The 18123-nt window shown below is 40.8% G+C and overlaps 1 long non-coding RNA gene across 2 annotated transcripts; it reads right to left on the bottom strand.

The window, feature by feature from the left end:
• Nucleotides 1-725: 725 nt before the first annotated feature.
• On the bottom strand, nucleotides 726-17956 carry LOC137079198 (uncharacterized). Of its 2 annotated transcripts, XR_010905424.1 has the most exons (4): nucleotides 15896-16033; nucleotides 15504-15718; nucleotides 1946-2050; nucleotides 726-1726 (listed from the first exon to the last, which is right to left on the bottom strand). It is a non-coding gene; the product is annotated as an uncharacterized lncRNA (long non-coding RNA). The 2 variants fall into 2 exon arrangements; XR_010905423.1 differs by lacking the exons at nucleotides 15504-15718; nucleotides 15896-16033 and adding an exon at nucleotides 17815-17956.
• Nucleotides 17957-18123: the final 167 nt, after the last annotated feature.

The following is an 18123-nucleotide window of genomic DNA, read 5'->3' as shown; positions in this document are numbered from 1 at the left end:
CTAATATGTGACGATAACATTGTGCACTTAACACAGAGGATTTGAAGTTGTGACGATCGGGTGTGTGTGGACGGTTTGTTTTTAACAGCAGATCCAGTGACGTTAGAGCTGATCCGCGCATCTCTTGTTCCAAGTTACCCTGTCCAATATTTTTTGCTTCAGTAAAGGAGTAAATGCTTATGTCATGCCTGAGCTGAAGCTGAAACATGAAAGTTAAGTTGCACAACATAAATACAATGTTTAGGCATTATTGTTATTCATATCACTAGATTTTATATATGGCAATTGTTTAGTCTCACAGAATTAATGTATGTGATTTCAGCAATAAAACTTAATTTTTCTAAAAAGAAAACAAATTAGATGTTAATTTTTAGATCCCTGTCTTATTGTCTCATTTAGCAATAAAAGTAATTATCCCATTAATCGATCGGTTAAGTGCTAGATTAATCGATTACAAAAAGAATCAATAGCTGCAGACCTAGAGGAGATTGGAAAAGGAGAGCAGCTACTTTGTCTGCGGGACAAAGGTAACATCCCCTACAGGAGCCCTGCTTGTAAGGTCCAGGAGACATTGCGAACCTGGCTCTCTCTCAGATAGGAGTACCCGAATTTAGAATCAGACAGATAGGGATCTATGTCTCAACATTTTATTTTTAATTTCTCTTTACAACGGTTTTAATTGTCCTCATTTTATTTTAATTCTTACACATGGTATTCTTATTTCTTATGCATATGTTATCACATAATTTCTATGTAACGCACTTTGAATTGTTATTGTGTATAGAATGTGCTAAACAAATAAACTTGCCTTGCCTGACGTGGTGTACATAGCAAATGATTGCAATGAACAAGAAGTTGGTTGTCTCTGCACTGACATTAGTACAGCTATTGCTCACTGATTGGAACAAGACACTGTATAAACTTAATTCATAACCACCCACAAACTGTACATCAAAGATAACTACAAAAACCTTGGTACATAAACTCATTGAATATGTCCTACTAACTGCCTATAAGTGAAGATTTTTCAGTAGTAAATATATACACACACACACACACACATCCATATCCCAATCAGGAATAACATTATAATATTGTGTTGGTCCCCTTTTGCTGCCAAAACCCCTGATCCATCGAGGCATTGAGTCCACTAGACCCCTGAAGGTGTGCTGTTATATCTGGCACCAAGATGTTAGCAGCAGATCCTTTAAGTCCTGTAAGTTGCAAGGTGGGGCCTCCATGGATCAGACTCGTTTGTTCAGCACATCCCACAGATGCTCGATTGGATTGAGATCTGGGGAATCTGGAGGCCAAGTCAACACCTCAAACTCGTTGTGCTCCTCAAACCATTCCTGAACCAGTTTTGCTTTGTGACAGGAGCATTATCCTGCTGGAAGAACCACAGTCACCAGGGAATACCGTTTCCATACCATGTAGGTAGGTGGTATGTGTCAAATAACATCCACATGGATGGAGGACCCAAGGTTTCCCAGCAGAACATTGCCCAAAGCATCACACTCAACAAAGCTCAACTTCTTCCAATAGTGCATCCTGGGGCCATGTGTTCCTCGGGTAAGTGACGCACACACACACACCCAGCCATCTATGTGATGTTCAAGAAAATGTGGTTCATCAGTAAACTGCAGCACCTGTATGTAAGGCTCAGTGTCAAACATTCAGAAACTTCCATGGTCCCTTCTAGTGGATGTAATTTCTCAGGTGTCACCTATAAGTCAATACAAAAACACAATTACAGGATGCCATGCAAATTAAGTGAAAATAATGGAGTAGATGCATAGCATAAACTATAACGGTTAAAGGTTATAATAGCCAAACTATTTAATTTTTAGAATTCCAAACGAAACCATCTCAAGGAGAGGAACAAAATTGTGTAATTTTCATTGCCTTCGTAACTAAAGATAAATTGCTCTGTGGTGATACTTGCCTTCTTGTGTTATCAGTATGGCAGCAGTGATGAGCACAGGGATGCCCATAGATGTGGTTATGCCTGCAGGGACTGATTTACTGTAGATGGCAGGTGGTAAAGGCTCTGGAAACGACAATGTTTTCAATCATTAATAATAAACTGTAATAAATGTCCATGCATTTTTATGATTTACACTGGCATTCAAAAGGTTTTGATCTGTAAGTTGTTGTTTTTTTAAACATTTATAGGTGCTGTTTCTTATAATGATTATCATCAATGTTGAGAACATAAAAAAAAAACTGGATTCTTTGATAAACAAAGTTCAAAAGAACAGCATTTATTTTAAATAGCTTATTTTGTAACATGTCTTTACTGTCACTTTTGATCAATGCAGCCTTGCTGAATAAATGTATTAATTTCTTTACATTATATCACCAAGGGGAAATGAAGGCAGTTGTGACTTCAAAAGCGATTAGTCAGCTATTATTCAGCAATTAGGCTTAAAGATTGTCTTGGCCTTATCTTTCGTTTTGCTAGTACAGCTGTAATTAGATATCGCCTTAGTATTATCGCAAACCTTAGTAATATATCTAATGTAGCCTACAACATCCCTGGATAACACAACATAGCTTCGTTTTATCTTGCTATCTGGCACATCTGGAGGCTGCAACATTAACTTAAACCACAGTCACTTCAGTTCATTGATTCTGTGTCAATGCATAGTTTTCTTTGTTATTCTACGGATAAGAGCACAACTGTCAACCTTCCTTTTTGTAGTTCCCCCCAGTAATTTCACGAGCACAAGGATTTCTGTAATGGCTGGCAATTTATTGACTGGTTCACCATGAAGATAACCATCCAACTCAAGATGCCGTGAGAACTAAATACACAAAAATAAAGAATATAAAGAGACACAAAAATAAATAAATGTTGTCTTTATAAACCCTTTTAAACAGAGTGAAGTTCACTTTAACATTCTTTGTACACATATTTTACACTTTCCACACAAAGCAACACAATCCACATTAATCACATACAATGCAAATGAAAAACTTACTTCATTGGCTGCTTATTACCAAAGGAGAACTTAATCTTGCATCTGATGTCTCTTTTAGCTTCAGATGAGTGGAATATAACATTAATGTGGACTACTAGTCAACTTTCCATGCGGTGCAGATCTCTCTCTTCCGATTACGTTGTGCTTCATTTTCATAATAAAAGTCTCCACTCCAACGCTTTCAAATTAAAAGTTTTTAACAAAATAATTAAATAAGCATGAAATATGAACTGATATCTCTGTCAGTTACGCTCCCACCAAAACACAGTCTTGTGATTTTAAACTCATTGATATAACCTTTAATCAACGTATTATGGACTAACCTAAGGAAAGGTGGCCAAAAGGTAAGGTCTTAATCAGCTTCAATCAGGGTAACTATTTTCTGGATAGGCCTTTCGAGGTAAGTCGGTTTAGTTACACGTTTGCCCCTTTTATCCAGTGTTGAATCACTGATCAACAACTTCACTGTTCTCACACAGTTATCTGTACCACTGTGCACTTCTGTTATCTTTGCTAACTTCGACCGACTGCGTGGAGCCGTGTCATCTTTCAGAATGACTATGTCATTGACCTTTGCATTCCTACGATGTTTGTGCCATTTCTGCCGGTGTTGCAGGTTTAGAAGATATTCTTTTCTCCAACGTGACCAGAACACATTCGCTAAATACTGCACCTTACGCCATCTCTTACGTAGGTAAAGGTCTTCATTAACAAACTCTCCAGGGGGTGGTAAAATAATTGAAGACTTCATCGTCAGGATATGGTTAGGCGTAAGAGGCTGCGGACCAGATGGATCATTCAGATACTCAGTAGTTAAGGATCTGCTATTGACAATAGCCATGACTTCATAGAGAAACAATTCTTAAAGAGGCACCATCAAGTCTTTGAGTTGATTGATCCAGAATGGATGTAAAGACACTTCTTATTGTCCGAATTTGCCTCTCCCAAATGCCACCCATGTGACTCGCTGACGGGGTGTTCATGATGAACTCTCAAGAACGCCTAAAGGAGTTTGGATGTTTCATTTCCTTCAGTGCTTCGGCAAATTCTCTTCTAGCACCAACAAAGTTAGTGCCCTGGTCAGATCTAAGTTGACGCACAGATCCACGTATGGCAATGAAAGCATGCAACGCATTAATAAATGCATCAGTGGATAAATCAACCAGCATTTCTACATGTACAGCCCTGCAACACATACAGTCTTGTTCAAAATAATAGCAGTACAATGTGACTAACTAGAATAATCAAGGTTTTTAGTATATTTTGTATTGCTACGTGGCAAACAAGTTACCAGTAGGTTCAGTAGATTGTCAGAAAACAAACAAGACCCAGCATTCATGATATGCACGCTCTTAAGGCTGTGCAATTGGGCAATTAGTTGAAAGGGGTGTGTTCAAAAAAATAGCAGTGTCTACCTTTGACTGTACAAACTCAAAACTATTTTGTACAAACATTTTTTTTTTCTGGGATTTAGCAATCCTGTGAATCACTAAACTAATATTTAGTTGTATGACCACAGTTTTTTAAAACTGCTTGACATCTGTGTGGCATGGAGTCATCCAACTTGTGGCACCTCTCAGCTGTTATTCCACTCCATGATTCTTTAACAACATTCCACAATTCATTCACATTTCTTGGTTTTGCTTCAGAAACAGCATTTTTGATATCACCCCACAAGTTCTCAATTGGATTAAGGTCTGGAGATTGGGCTGGCCACTCCATAACATTAATTTTGTTGGTTTGGAACCAAGACTTTGCCCGTTTACTAGTGTGTTTTGGGTCATTGTCTTGTTGAAACAACCGTTTCAAGGGCATGTCCTCTTCAGCATAGGGCAACATGACCTCTTCAAGTATTTTAACATATGCAAACTGATCCATGATCCCTGGTATGCGATAAATAGGCCCAACACCATAGTAGGAGAAACATGCCCATATCATGATGCTTGCACCTCCATGCTTCACTGTCTTCACTGTGTACTGTGGCTTGAATTCAGAGTTTGGGGTCGTCTCACAAACTGCCTGTGGCCCTTGGACCAAAAAAGAACAATTTTACTCTCATCAGTCCAAAAAATGTTCCATTTCTCTTAAGGCCAGTTGATGTGTTCTTTGGCAAATTGTAACCTCTTCTGCACATGCCTTTTTTTTAACAGAGGGACTTTGCAGGGGATTCTTGAAAATAGATTAGCTTCACACAGACGTCTTCTAACTGTCACAGTACTTACAGGTAACTCCAGACTGTCTTTGATCATCCTGGAGGTGATCATTGGCTGAGCCTTTGCCATTCTGGTTATTCTTCTATCCATTTTGATGGTTGTCTTCCGTTTTCTTCCACGTCTCTCTGGTTTTGCTCTCCATTTTAAGGCATTGGAGATCATTTTAGCTGAACAGCCTATCATTTTTTGCACCTCTTTATAGGTTTTCTCCTCTCTAATCAACTTTTTAATCAAAGTACGCTGTTCTTCTGAACAATGTCTTGAACGACCCATTTTCCTCAGCTTTCAAATGCATGCTCAACAAGTGTTGGCTTCATCCTTAAATAGGGGCCACCTGATTCACACCTGTTTCTTCACAAAATTGATAACCTCAGTGATTGAATGCCATACTGCTATTTTTTTGAACACCCCCCTTTTAACTAATTCAACTAATTGCCCAATTGCACAGCCTTAAGAGCATGCATATCATGAATGCTGGGTCTCATTTGTTTTCTGAGAATCTACTGAACCTACTGGTAACTTGTTTGCCACGTAGCAATAAAAAAATATACGAAAAACCTTGATTATTCTGGTTAGTCACATTGTACTGCTATTATTTTGAACAAGACTGTACATGTAAACAGCAGCCCATAATGCTTCAAATCCTTTCTTCCTTCTTTGACGTAGAAAGGACCGAAGCAGTCCATTCCACAGTATGTGAATGGAGGGGTTGTCTCCATAAGTTCCTGAGGAAGATTCGCCATCCTTTGCTCTTCAGTGCATCTTCTGAATTTCCTGCACTTAGTGCATTTGTAGATATATGAAGACACTGCTTTGCTACATCCCAAAATCCAGAAACCGTTTGATCGCAGTTCATTTACAGTCATTCCTCTCCCTTGGTGATACACTTGCTCATGATAATATTTGATGAGCAATGCTGATATATGACTATGTTGTGGGAGAATTGCTGGATGTTTCACATGTGAGTGTAATGCAGCATGTACTAAGCGACCTCCCACCCTGAGTATACCCGATGCAGTTTGTTGCTGCTGTTGTTGGACTAAATCTCCTTCTGTTGCTGGAGTCTCTGGATTTCATCACAAAAGGATGATTGTTGAACCATTTTGATAATGGTAAGCTCTGCATCCTTTCTTTCTTCAATGCTGGTGGCTTCATTGCACCTTAGACTTAGACCCTTGACTTCCTTAGTACATCGCTGAAGTATTGCAATAGCCTTTACCGCTCTCGTCCAATCAGAAAACTTGTGAAGTCGATCAATTAATGATCTTTGTTTGGGTTTTATGAACTTGAGCACTCCGTAGCTCCAGGTCATCGTCTATGATCTCTTCCACCTTAACGTCTCTAGGCAGTTCATCTTGCCACAGAAACTTTGGCCCTGTAAACCAGTTGGAGGACATGAGCTCTTCTGCTGTCAAGCCTCTGGACGCATAATCGGCAGGATTCTCCTCAGAGGTCACGTATCTCCATTGTTTAGCATCTGCACTTTGTTTGATGCGTTGAACACTATTTGCTACAAAAACATGAAATCTTTTGGCTTCATTATTTATGTACCCCAGGACAACCTTTGAGTCTGTCCAGAAGTACTCCTCCAGGTTGTCTATCTCTAGCTCCTTTCTGAGCAAATAACTTGTTTGTACAGCAACTACTGCCGCTGATAAATCCAGCCTTGGTATGGTTGTAACCTTAGTAGGAGCAACTCTGGCTTTGCCCATAACCAAGGAGCAATGAACATCTCCTGATGTGTCAATGACTCTGAGATATGTACAGTCTCCATATCCCGATGCACTACCGTCAGTGAAATGATGAAGCTCATAACGCTGAACTTTCTTAAAGGTCAACGGAAGAAAACGTCGCTGAATCTTCACATCAGCCAAGTTTTGCAGATCTGAAAGCCAAGCTTCCCACTTTGTCAGTAAGCGATCTTTGAGTGGTTCATCCCAGCCAACCTTATCTTGACACATCTGCTGTAGAATTTGCTTACCAACCAGGATGAAGGGTGCTGCAAAGCCGAGTGGGTCATATATAGAAGCCACAGTGGACAGAACTCCTCTTCTAGTGAGTGGTTGCTCCTTTACGGATACTCTGAACTGAAAGCTGTCAGATCTGATGCACCATTTCACACCAAGTGCCCGTTCCATGTGAAGCTCACCCAAAGCTAAGTCATGATCCACTGCACTCTGAGTACATTCTTCCTGCGGAATGGATGCCTTCACCTCTTGACTCTTCGAAACAAATTTATGCAAACGAAGTTTTCCTGTGCTACAAAGGTCTCTTGCTTCTTTGATTAACTTGATAGCTTCATCTACAGTTGAAACACTTGTCAACCCATCATCAACATAGAAATTCCTTTCTATAAATCGAATGCAGGTTTCACTGAAGCAACCCTGACCTTGTGCAGCAATGTGCTTGAGGCCGTAGTTGGCACACCCGGGTGATGAAGCTGCACCGAAAATGTGTACTTTCATCCTATAGACCTGTGGCTGGGATTCTAGATCTCCTTTCTCCCACCAGAGGAACCGTAAGTAGTCTTGATCTTCTTCCTTTACATGAAATTGGTAAAACATGCGCTCTATGTCACACATGATTGCCACCGGACCCTTGCGGAACCGACAGAGAAGACCTATAAGTGTGTTTGTTAACTCTGGACCAATTAGCAAATGGTCATTGAGGGATGTACCTTGGAATTTTGCTGAGCAATCGAAGACTACACAGATCTTCTCAGGTTTTTGAGGATGATAAACCCCATGATGGGGAATGTACCAAGCAGGGTTCTTGTTCGTTTCTGCAACTGGGACTTTCTTAGCATCTCCTCGAGCAATTGTCTCATTCATAAAATCTACATATTCGCTGTAGTATTTGTCATCTCTTTTAAGCCTTTTTTCTAAGCATTTGAGGCGATGAATAGCACATCCTTTATTATTGGGCAAGTCTGGTTTGTCTTCTTTGAAAGGCAAAGGCATTTCGTAATGACCATCTTCTTTGTGTCTGATGCCGGTTTCCATTTTTGACAGAAAACGTAGGTCTTCTTGAGAGATATGGCTATCCTCGGCTGCTTTCTCATTGAAGTCAGACTCAAGAGCTTTGATGACATTTAGTGGAGTGATTACTTCCTTGATCTGTGTTCTACAGATGTACTGAACTTCACTTGTGAGACTGAGAGAAGATTGTACTCTGGGCAGCACTTGTTTCACTATAATGCGATGACTCACACCAATGGCATCACCATAATCTACAGCAGAATTGCCACAGCCCACAATGCTCCAGCCTAGATCCGTTCTTTGAGCAAATGGCTGATTTTCTTTACCAGATACAATTTCTCTAGGAAGGAGAGCTTGAGGGCAGTTGTAGCCAATCAGAAGGCCAATATCACAAACTTGTTGAGGAGCAATCTTCTCAGCTATGTGCATTAGATGAGGCCATGCTTTTGCCGTTTTGGGTGTAGGAATGAGAGTTCTGTTTGCAGGAATGAACTCTCTTGAATAGGTTACTGGCAACGAGATCTTATCTGAATAAAATCCTCTCACCATTAGACCAGATACCTTCTGGCATGGAACAACTGTACTTTTAGATACCATTGTTGAGAGCTTCATTTGCACAGATTCCTTTTTCGTGTCAAAAGCTTGGGCCATCTTTTCCAGAATGAAGGTATCGCTCTGGGTGTCAAGAAGTGCGTATACCAGAACTTCAAGATTTGGTTCATTGGTAGTTGAAACCCATACTGGAACAATTGTAGAGGTATGAGTATTATTTACATCCTGTATTACCTGGTTAGATGTTGCTTCACTTGTGGTATCTTTATTCTGTGCCAACTCAGCGTTTCTTTCCTTCCACTTCTCTTTCGACTGACTTGACTGTGGAGTCCTCTTTGCTTCTTTAGTACGATCCTCGTATAGACATGATGGGTGTTTCTTCTGACACTTCTCACAGACACTTCTGTCTTCACAGTTCTTTGAGCGATGACCTGGCTTCAAACATCCAAAGCATAACTTATTCATTTGAACAAACTTGACTCGCTCTGCAACATTCTTCTCTATAAACTTACGACATTTGAGAATACCATGTCCTGATCTCTCACAGAAGGCACATTTTGCAGAGTCTGCTTTCTCACTAGATTGTACTGTTAATACCTTTGCTCTAGTGTCTTGAACTCTTAACATCTTTCCTTTTCCGATATCATTAGACTTCAGTGCATGAAGTGATGTAACTGGGTTGCAAGCTATCTTAGCTTCTCGTGTTAGAAACTTTACAAACTGACTGAAGGTAGGAAATGTCTTGGTTTCTTCTTCTATTTCAATGACTTGACGATTCCACATTGAGGCCAACCAATCAGGATGCTTGGAAAGGATCTTCTGGTTCTCATTACAATCGTTAAGGACTTCAAGGCCTTTAATCTGAGACATAGCTGCTTCACAGCCTCTGAGAAAGTCAGTGAACTCCCATAGCTCAACGCTGTCTTTGGAACCAATCCTTGGCCATGAATTAAGCTGGTCTCTGAAGGCTTTAGCAATAACGAATGGGTTTCCATATCTTTCTTCTAGTACACCCCATGCTGCATGATATGCCGACTCTGTGCCTAGAAGGAAGAAACTCTCAATGGCTTTCTTAGCTGGACCTTCCACATACTTGCGCAAGTAGTAAAGCTTCTCATTCACTGGTATGTTTTTTCTATCGATAAGGGTCTGAAATGAGATTTTCCAATCACTGAATTTGAGAGTGTCTCCATAGAATGTCACTGGTTCGGGCATAGGTAGACGACTTGAGCTGATAGATTCTGCTAACACTCTAACAAGTTCTGTAGTGCTGTCTTCTTGATATGCTTTTGTCTCACCTTTCTGTGGAGGTTTGGTTTGTAACACAGAGCTGCTCACCTCTGGTACATGCTTCTCCTTTACAGATGTGTACTCACGAAGCAGCGGTCGTTTCTTCCTTTGAGTCTTCATTCTGTTCATAGACTTGCATTCTTGCCTTCGCAGCATTTAACCTTTTTAGTGTCTCCAAGCGTTCAAGCTCTCGGCGCTGGTCTTCTAATGCTTTCCGTCTAGCTGCATTTTCAATCTTAACTCAATCTTAACACGTAGCCTAGCTTCCTCTTCTTCTCTGTCTAGACGTCGCTTCAATGCTTCAGCTTCTTGTTCTGCTAGTCTCTTTTTTATCTTCAGCCTCTAGTCTTTGGAGTTCTTCCAGTTCATGCTCTTGTTGCTGTAATACTTCTAAAGTTGCTTCAGTTGCAGCAATTTCTGCAGCAGGCTCTTGTTTCTTAGCAGAGGAAAAACTTGAACCTCTGGATCTCACACTTGAATTGTTTATAGACTGAGAAGACCTGGAATGTCCATGACTTGATTTGGAGGCTATGGAGGAGAACACTGAACCTGTATCAATACAGCATGCTTCTGGTCTAAGTGGATTGTGACTTTCAACTCCCTCACCTAGACGACTCCATGCAGACTCAACTATCATTTTTGTGACTGCTCCACAGGTGTCTACTCTGCGGCGAGTATCACTGTCTGGACTCACATTGGCCCTAATTTATCAAAAGTGCGTACACCAAATTTCCAGCGTACACCTTGCGTACACCCAAACCCACGGTGACTTTGAGATTTATCAATATTGACGTTGGCGTACGGCACGCTCAAATCCTACGCCAGCTCAGGAGGTGGTGTACGCACGTTTGGAGTTAGTGCGAAAATGCGCAGAAAAACAATTCCTAACACCACAAAACACACTGACAAGATATGCTATATGAACCACTGTTAAAAACCACAACAACAACATTTAGTGTTTATTTTTGTGCAACATGAATGTCAATGTTTAATTTGTGTGACTTTACCAAAGCGTTTGATTTGTAGGCATATGTATTCCTCCAGTCGCGAGCCTGTGCGCTTTATCTGACGGTTCAGGGTTAGGCCCGGCAGCTGCGCACGGACTGGGACTAAAATAATTCAGACTGACAAAATAATAAAAATGACCTTCTTTTAAATAATAATAATAATAATGACAATAATCTTCTAAATAACAAGTGTCATTAAGAATAATAATCATAATAATAATAATAAGAATCTTACAAATTGTCATGCAGTTATTAATGTGAATGAATCTTACTCCACATCACATCATCATCACTATTGTACCCCAATACATGTGCCGTGATATGAAATTAAATGCTAATTGTTTCAAAACGTGCTGTAAAATAATGCAGTGATGGTAATTTATCATCCAAACAGCTATTTAAACTGCTGGAGTGCGCTTCTCAACCTCCACTCTATTAAGAGTAGCTACTCGTAATTTGGGTCCATATTTTGTTTTTGTAGGTGTCTTTAATCCCACTCTTTAAACTCCCAAATAAAACAATTTTGGGGTTTTTTCCACTTCCCTGGTGACGGTCTCGATGGGTGCGTCTCAATCATCTCACTAGTTCAGTAGTCAGAGCACTGATCAGGGAGTCAGCCCATTGACTTATGTCCTAGTCAGTGCCCTGACCAGTAGTGATGGGAAGTTCGGTTCTTTTCCGCGAACCGGTTCTTTCGGACAGTTTGTTTCCACGATCCGGTTAAAAAAACCGGATCACCGGTTCTTTTACGTCTTTACATAATGACGTCATTTCTATCATCCCGGCGGATGAAAATACATTCAAACATCCATATAAAGTATTTGTAATCAAAACTTAGTATAGTAATAATTATTATTGACATAATCATCATCTTGGAAACATTTTTTCATTTATGTTTTGCAACAGCACTAAATACAGTTCACCAAATCGAACTGAATCGATTGTTACAACATCCACTTCAAGATATTAGTTTTATTTCTAGTTTGAGAGACTGTCACTGTCGTGCAAACACTGATGTTTTACACGGATTAAATAAACGTACATTGACATAATAGGCCTACTTACACAAATCCTCAGTTCACCAGTGCTCATGTATTATCAGCATCAGCTGTCCCAGTCCGAGAGAAACAGTTCGGTTACGACGCTCTCACGCATGCTCAGTATCTCAGCTCACCGGTTCTCAGAATCGAACATGTCCGAAAGATCGAACGTGTCCGATAGAAACGGTTCTCGATTCTGTACTGGTGATCCGTTGCAACCGGTCGATCTAACTCGAGAACCGCTGTATCAGTGTGTGTGTGTGTGTGTGTGTGTGTGCTGAGCACAGGGTGCTGAGCTGCGAACTGCTGCAAGCTGAATAGTCTATATCAAACCTGCTGTTTTGATTACATGCATTTTAAAATCTGTATCGACTTAGAAATTAAATAAGATAAAAGCTGTTCCTGAAAATATCCTGCATTATTGAAAAACAAATAAATGTTTAATTTGACCGTTTTACAATCCATTGTTTCCAAAACTTTAAAATAATACAGATGAGACAGCTGTGTTATGATGTTTCCAAACGTGATTAGTTTTAAATACACTTAACCTGCATTTCGTTCCTCTGAACAAATAACACGCATGCGCAGCTCATCGGTTCTCAGTATCGAACGTGTCCGACAGAAACGGTTTTGATTCTGTACTGCTGATCTGAGGATCCGACAACCGGTACGTTCGGTTACACGCGCATGCTCAGTATCAGCTGCTCGTGAGTTCATCAGATCTCTCAGCAAAACATGTCTCACTTCAGCTAACCATTGGAGTTACTGCATCTCCTTCAAGATATTAGTTTTATTTTTAGTTTGAGAGACTGTCACTGATGGCAGAAAGTTAATAACTATAGTAACTTGTGGGATCAGCCCTGATTTGAGACGCGAACCGTTTAGAACGATTCAGTTCGATTTGGTGAACTGGTTCGACCGGTTCACTATAAAGATCCGGTTAAAAAGAACGATTCGTTCACGAACCGGACATCACTACTGACTAGTGAACTAGTGAGATGATTGAGCGCGCCCGATCTCCACGTCTGAGAAGTTTCGCTTCTTTGCCGTCTTCTGTTTGTCCATGGCGTAAAATGAGGGCGTGGGGGAGGAGGAGGAGGAGACTTGAATATATAGGGGCGTGTTATTCTAATGACGATCGTTTTCAGCCGCGGCATTTATCAAGGGCAAGTATTGCGTACACCTGGATTGCAGAGGTACGCACAGCTTCATAAATCAGGCGATGAGAGGAGTGCAAGCATAATCTTACGCCAACATATACACCAGTTTCTACGCAAGATTGATAAATGAGGGCCATTGTGTCGCAACTCTTCATAAGCAACATTTACATCATTTGAAGCACTACTGATTGCATCTATGAGGTTGTGCAGTGTGTCATTGGAGAGAACCCCCATTAGCCTTTGTCTAGCATCTCCAGCTAGAGTCTTCCATTTCTTGTAAGAGCATTGAAAGCGATTTTTAAAGGGGGGGGTGAAATGCTGTTTCATGCATACTGATCTTTTTACACTGTTAAAGACTTGGAATCCCATACTAAACATAGACAAAGTTTCAAAAGTTAAGGTGGACGTTTGATGGGAGTATTTCTTTGTCAAAAATACTACTTCCGGTTAGTCATAAGTTTCGGCAAGTTTTTTGAGATCATGCGTCCCCATTGACGTTAGTGGGGGCGGAATTTCCTTGTATGGGCCTTACGGACAATTCTACCGGAAGCGCGTGAGAGAGAGCGAGGGAGAGAGCGAAAGCAACAGGCTACCCCCATCAAAGCGCTGGCTTGTAGGATGCTAAACAGGTGATATAACCAGTAGCTACTGACTTACCCACTGATAGGCCGGCGGTCGATCTGTATTAGCACTTTCCTCACGCGACGGGCGAATCACTTTCCTCACAGAGCGACTCACTTTCCTCACGCGGCAGGCGAATCACTTTCCTCACAGAGCGAATCACTTTCCTCACAGAGCGACTCACTTTCCTCACGCGGCGGGCGAATCACTTTCCTCACTGAGCGAATCACTTTCCTCACAGAGCGAATCACTTTCCTCACAGAGCGAATCACTTTCCTCACAGAGCGAATCACTTTCCTCACAGAGCGACTCACTTTCCTCACGCGACGGGCGAATCACTTTCCTCACAGAGCGACTCACTTTCCTCACGCGGCGGGCGAATCACTTTCCTCACTGGGCGAATCACTTTCCTCACTGAGCGAATCACTTTCCTCACAGAGCGAATCACTTTCCTCACAGAGCGACTCACTTTCCTCACGCGGCGGGCGAATCACTTTCCTCACTGAGCGAATCACTTTCCTCACTGAGCGAATCACTTTCCTCACAGAGCGAATCACTTTCCTCACAGAGCGAATCACTTTCCTCACAGAGCGAATCACTTTCCTCACAGAGCGAATCACTTTCCTCACAGAGCGAATCACTTTCCTCACAGAGCGAATCACTTTCCTCACAGAGCGAATCACTTTCCTCACGCGGCGGGCGAATCACTTTCCTCACTGAGCGAATCACTTTCCTCACAGAGCGAATCACTTTCCTCGCAGAGCGACTCACTTTCCTCACTGCAGCGCGCTGCTGCACACGTCATTATTTAGCTCTGCTCACATGACACGCCCCCACCCGCTCGGCTTTTTTCGGAAAGACTCGGAACAGCGCATCTTTCTTATATAATTATAAAAAAAATAAAGACTTTTCGGAGATATGCAGGATGCAATGCTACTCTATAGGTACTCAAGATTGACATGACACTGACTGAAACTGACTGTTTCACCCCCCCTTTAATTTTATTCAGCTTATCATCGTGCAATTCTTTACCTTTCTCTGTAAACTTTCGTGCTCTTTGACTCCTTCTTGGTTCTTGTTCTGCTGTATCATCAACAGCTACTGATTCTTCTGAGTCTACACATTCTTGGGATTCTAGCTTCTGCAGTGATTCCACAGTATCTGTTAGATTTTCTTTGCCACTCGCAATGGACTGACCACCTTCTGCCATTTTCTTACACTAACTCCTCTAACAAGTTGTATATACAACGTGAATTGTGCTGCACGAGTTTTTTCAAAAGATGTTTCTCTCTTAGATTATTAACTCTGTTTAAAGTAGCATTTAACTGTTCAATCAACCTGTGTACTAAATTCAGCAACACTTTAGATCGGGTATTGAAGGCTTTGCGCTTTGATATTCTTCACAAATATTCTTTTACTTACAGCTTAATACCTGCACCAAATTACTTGAAATTAAAGGTAAGTACATAACACCAGTTGACCAGCCCTTCTTTAAACACAGTCTTTAACTTAAAGAGTCTCTTTTCCCCTTTTCAGCAAATAGCAAGAATAAGTCCGCTTTAAGCACCATAACTTGAACTTGGTTGTGCTCATCTTCTTGTTGGCCTTAACTTGATAATGCCTTTAGACTCTATGCGTGTGTCTAACTTCTTGGTTACCAGTGTATGCGGTGCTTGTAGCTTCCAGAATGATGGACTTGACGCTCTGTAGACTGCTGGTTGGAAACGTCCCTTCCTCTTTCCGTGAAGAGCAGATGAATTCTCACTGTAGTTCCCCCCAGTAATTTCACGAGCACAAGGATTTCTCTAATGGCTGGCAATTTATGGACTGGTTCACCATGAAGATAACCATCCAACTCAAGATGCCGTGAGAACTAAATACACAAAAATAAAGAATATAAAGAGACACAAAAATAAATAAATGTTGTCTTTGTAAACCCTTTTAAACAGAGTGAAGTTCACTTTAACATTCTTTGTACACATATTTTACACTTTCCACACAAAGCAACACAATCCACATTAATCACATACAATGCAAATGAAAAACTTACTTCATTGGCTGCTTATTACCAAAGGAGAACTTAATCTTGCATCTGATGTCTCTTTTAGCTTCAGATGAGTAGAATATAACGTTAATGTGGACTACTATTCAACTCTCCATGCGGTGCAGATCTCTCTCTTCCGATTACTTTGTGCTTCCTTTTCATAATAAAAGTCTCCACTCCAACGCTTTCAAATTAAAGGTTTTTAACAAAATAATTCAATAAGCATGAAATATGAACTGATATCTCTGTCAGTTACAATTCTAATAGCATGTTAGTTTGCTGGAGGGGAGACACACAAAAAAAGTTGTGATAGTATGAAATTGCTATTTCTTGACATTTTATACATTCTCAAAGTTTTAAAAAGCCGACTCTGATCGCTGTCATAAAAATCTATGCTGCTGTCCTTTTATTATCTACATGAGCCCCGTTTCCACCAAAATTACCCTGAACAATTTGTACCAGGAACTTTTTTACAGGAACTTTTCTCCCCCCCCAGACCTGCAGCTGTCTGCGTTTCGACCGCGATAAAGTTCAGAGAAGATTAGGCAAATTAGTCCGGTGATGTAGGACTGCACGTGACTGTTCCTCCAAGCCAGTGACGGACAAGGGCTGTCACTTTTTATTCGATATTCGAATATGCATTCGAAGATGACGTGAAATATCGAACTATAAATAAACTATCCGGTTTTTAAAGTGCCATGTAGCGCAATTATTTTTTTTTACTGTCGGTGCGTTTACATGGAGCACTGTAATCAGTTTAAAAGTCCAATCTGAAGGAAAATGCTCCATATAAACACCTCAATCGTAATAAAAATGCCCAAACTGAATGAAATTGTAATCGTTTTGAGATGGGTGGATAAATCTTTTCATGAATCGATCAAACGCAACATTTCACCATGTAAATGACCTGACCGGATTACTTTTGAGTGTGCGTCCTTATGTGACAACAGCGCGCGCCCCACTGAAGAGCACACGTCGCGCTCATGCACCAAGCATGACAAGAGAGGAAAATACATTTTTCTGAGGGATAATCTTTTTATTTCATAAGAAGTTATGAAGATAATGTTGGCATAATGACACTGTCCCTAAGCCTATGTAAGCAAACAATCAACTTCTTCAACTGTGCCTGACATTAGAATTAATTTTTTCTGAGATGATTATTACACTTTACAACAAATGAATAGCTTTTATAAAACCGTAAAGTCCTGGTGGCCGAGTTGCTATGGCATCCGTAAACACATTCAGCTGCTGGAGATGACGGCGTTGTAGATAATTGAATATATTCGAATGCCTTGCTTGATATTTGATATCCGTTCGAATTAGATTTTTTTCAAAAATGACAGCCCTAGCGGACAGTAATCATTTTTGTGTGTACCGATTGAAAGATTTGGTGGATTTAGTTATTATAAGCTATTTATTTGTTTAAATAATCATCTCAGAAAAAATAATAATTCTTCTGTCAGGCGCAGTTAAAGTAAAAAAACTGCCTGGGGCAATATACGCTGTGTCATTACTCCAACATTATCTTCATTATCTTATAACTTACGAAATAAAAAGTTAACCCCTCAGAAAAATTAACTTTCCTCTCTTGTCAACATGAGCGCGGCGTGTAAGACTTTTAAAAATGCCGAGTTGAACCTAAATGCTGCGTCAGCTCAACCAATCAGCATGTTCAGCGCCCAAGTCCCGCCCTCGAAAGTTCCTGAACTTTGAAAAAGTACTACCCCGCGAGCAGGGCCGTTTGGAGGGGGAAATATTTACCCGGAACTTCATTTATACCCTGGTTCCTGCGGTCTAAACACACGAAGTACCACCCAAAGTTCCTAGTTCCTGGGTAAAGTTCCTGTGGTGGAAACGGGGCTATGGTGATGCAACTACCACAAGTATTTCATCAGAAACTCTACGACGTGTTGTGTAACACTTACGATACACGGTGACGTTGTAAATCTTGTTTTCCGGGTGTGTATCGCCCAATTTGCAGACTTAATAAAGCCCTGTTTGACTGAAGTTGACGTTCATCAGGATCAGTGTCACGTTCTCTCCGTTAGAGATCAGTGAGACTCCAGAAATCCAGCACTTGATTATAGCAGATAAGCTGTGCTATCAGTTCCTTTGAGGAGACCTTGAGACGAGTAATCAAAACCTGGGGGTTCATCCCACTCAAAATCAATAGAGATGGTGAGGTTTCCTCCTTCAGACACCGCGAGCGACTCAAACATCATCAACTGCAACAG

This window comes from Pseudorasbora parva, chromosome 6 (genome assembly GCF_024679245.1).
Source record: "Pseudorasbora parva isolate DD20220531a chromosome 6, ASM2467924v1, whole genome shotgun sequence".
NCBI classification, from domain to species: domain Eukaryota; kingdom Metazoa; phylum Chordata; class Actinopteri; order Cypriniformes; family Gobionidae; genus Pseudorasbora; species Pseudorasbora parva.
This window is presented reverse-complemented; position numbering and strand designations above follow the sequence as displayed.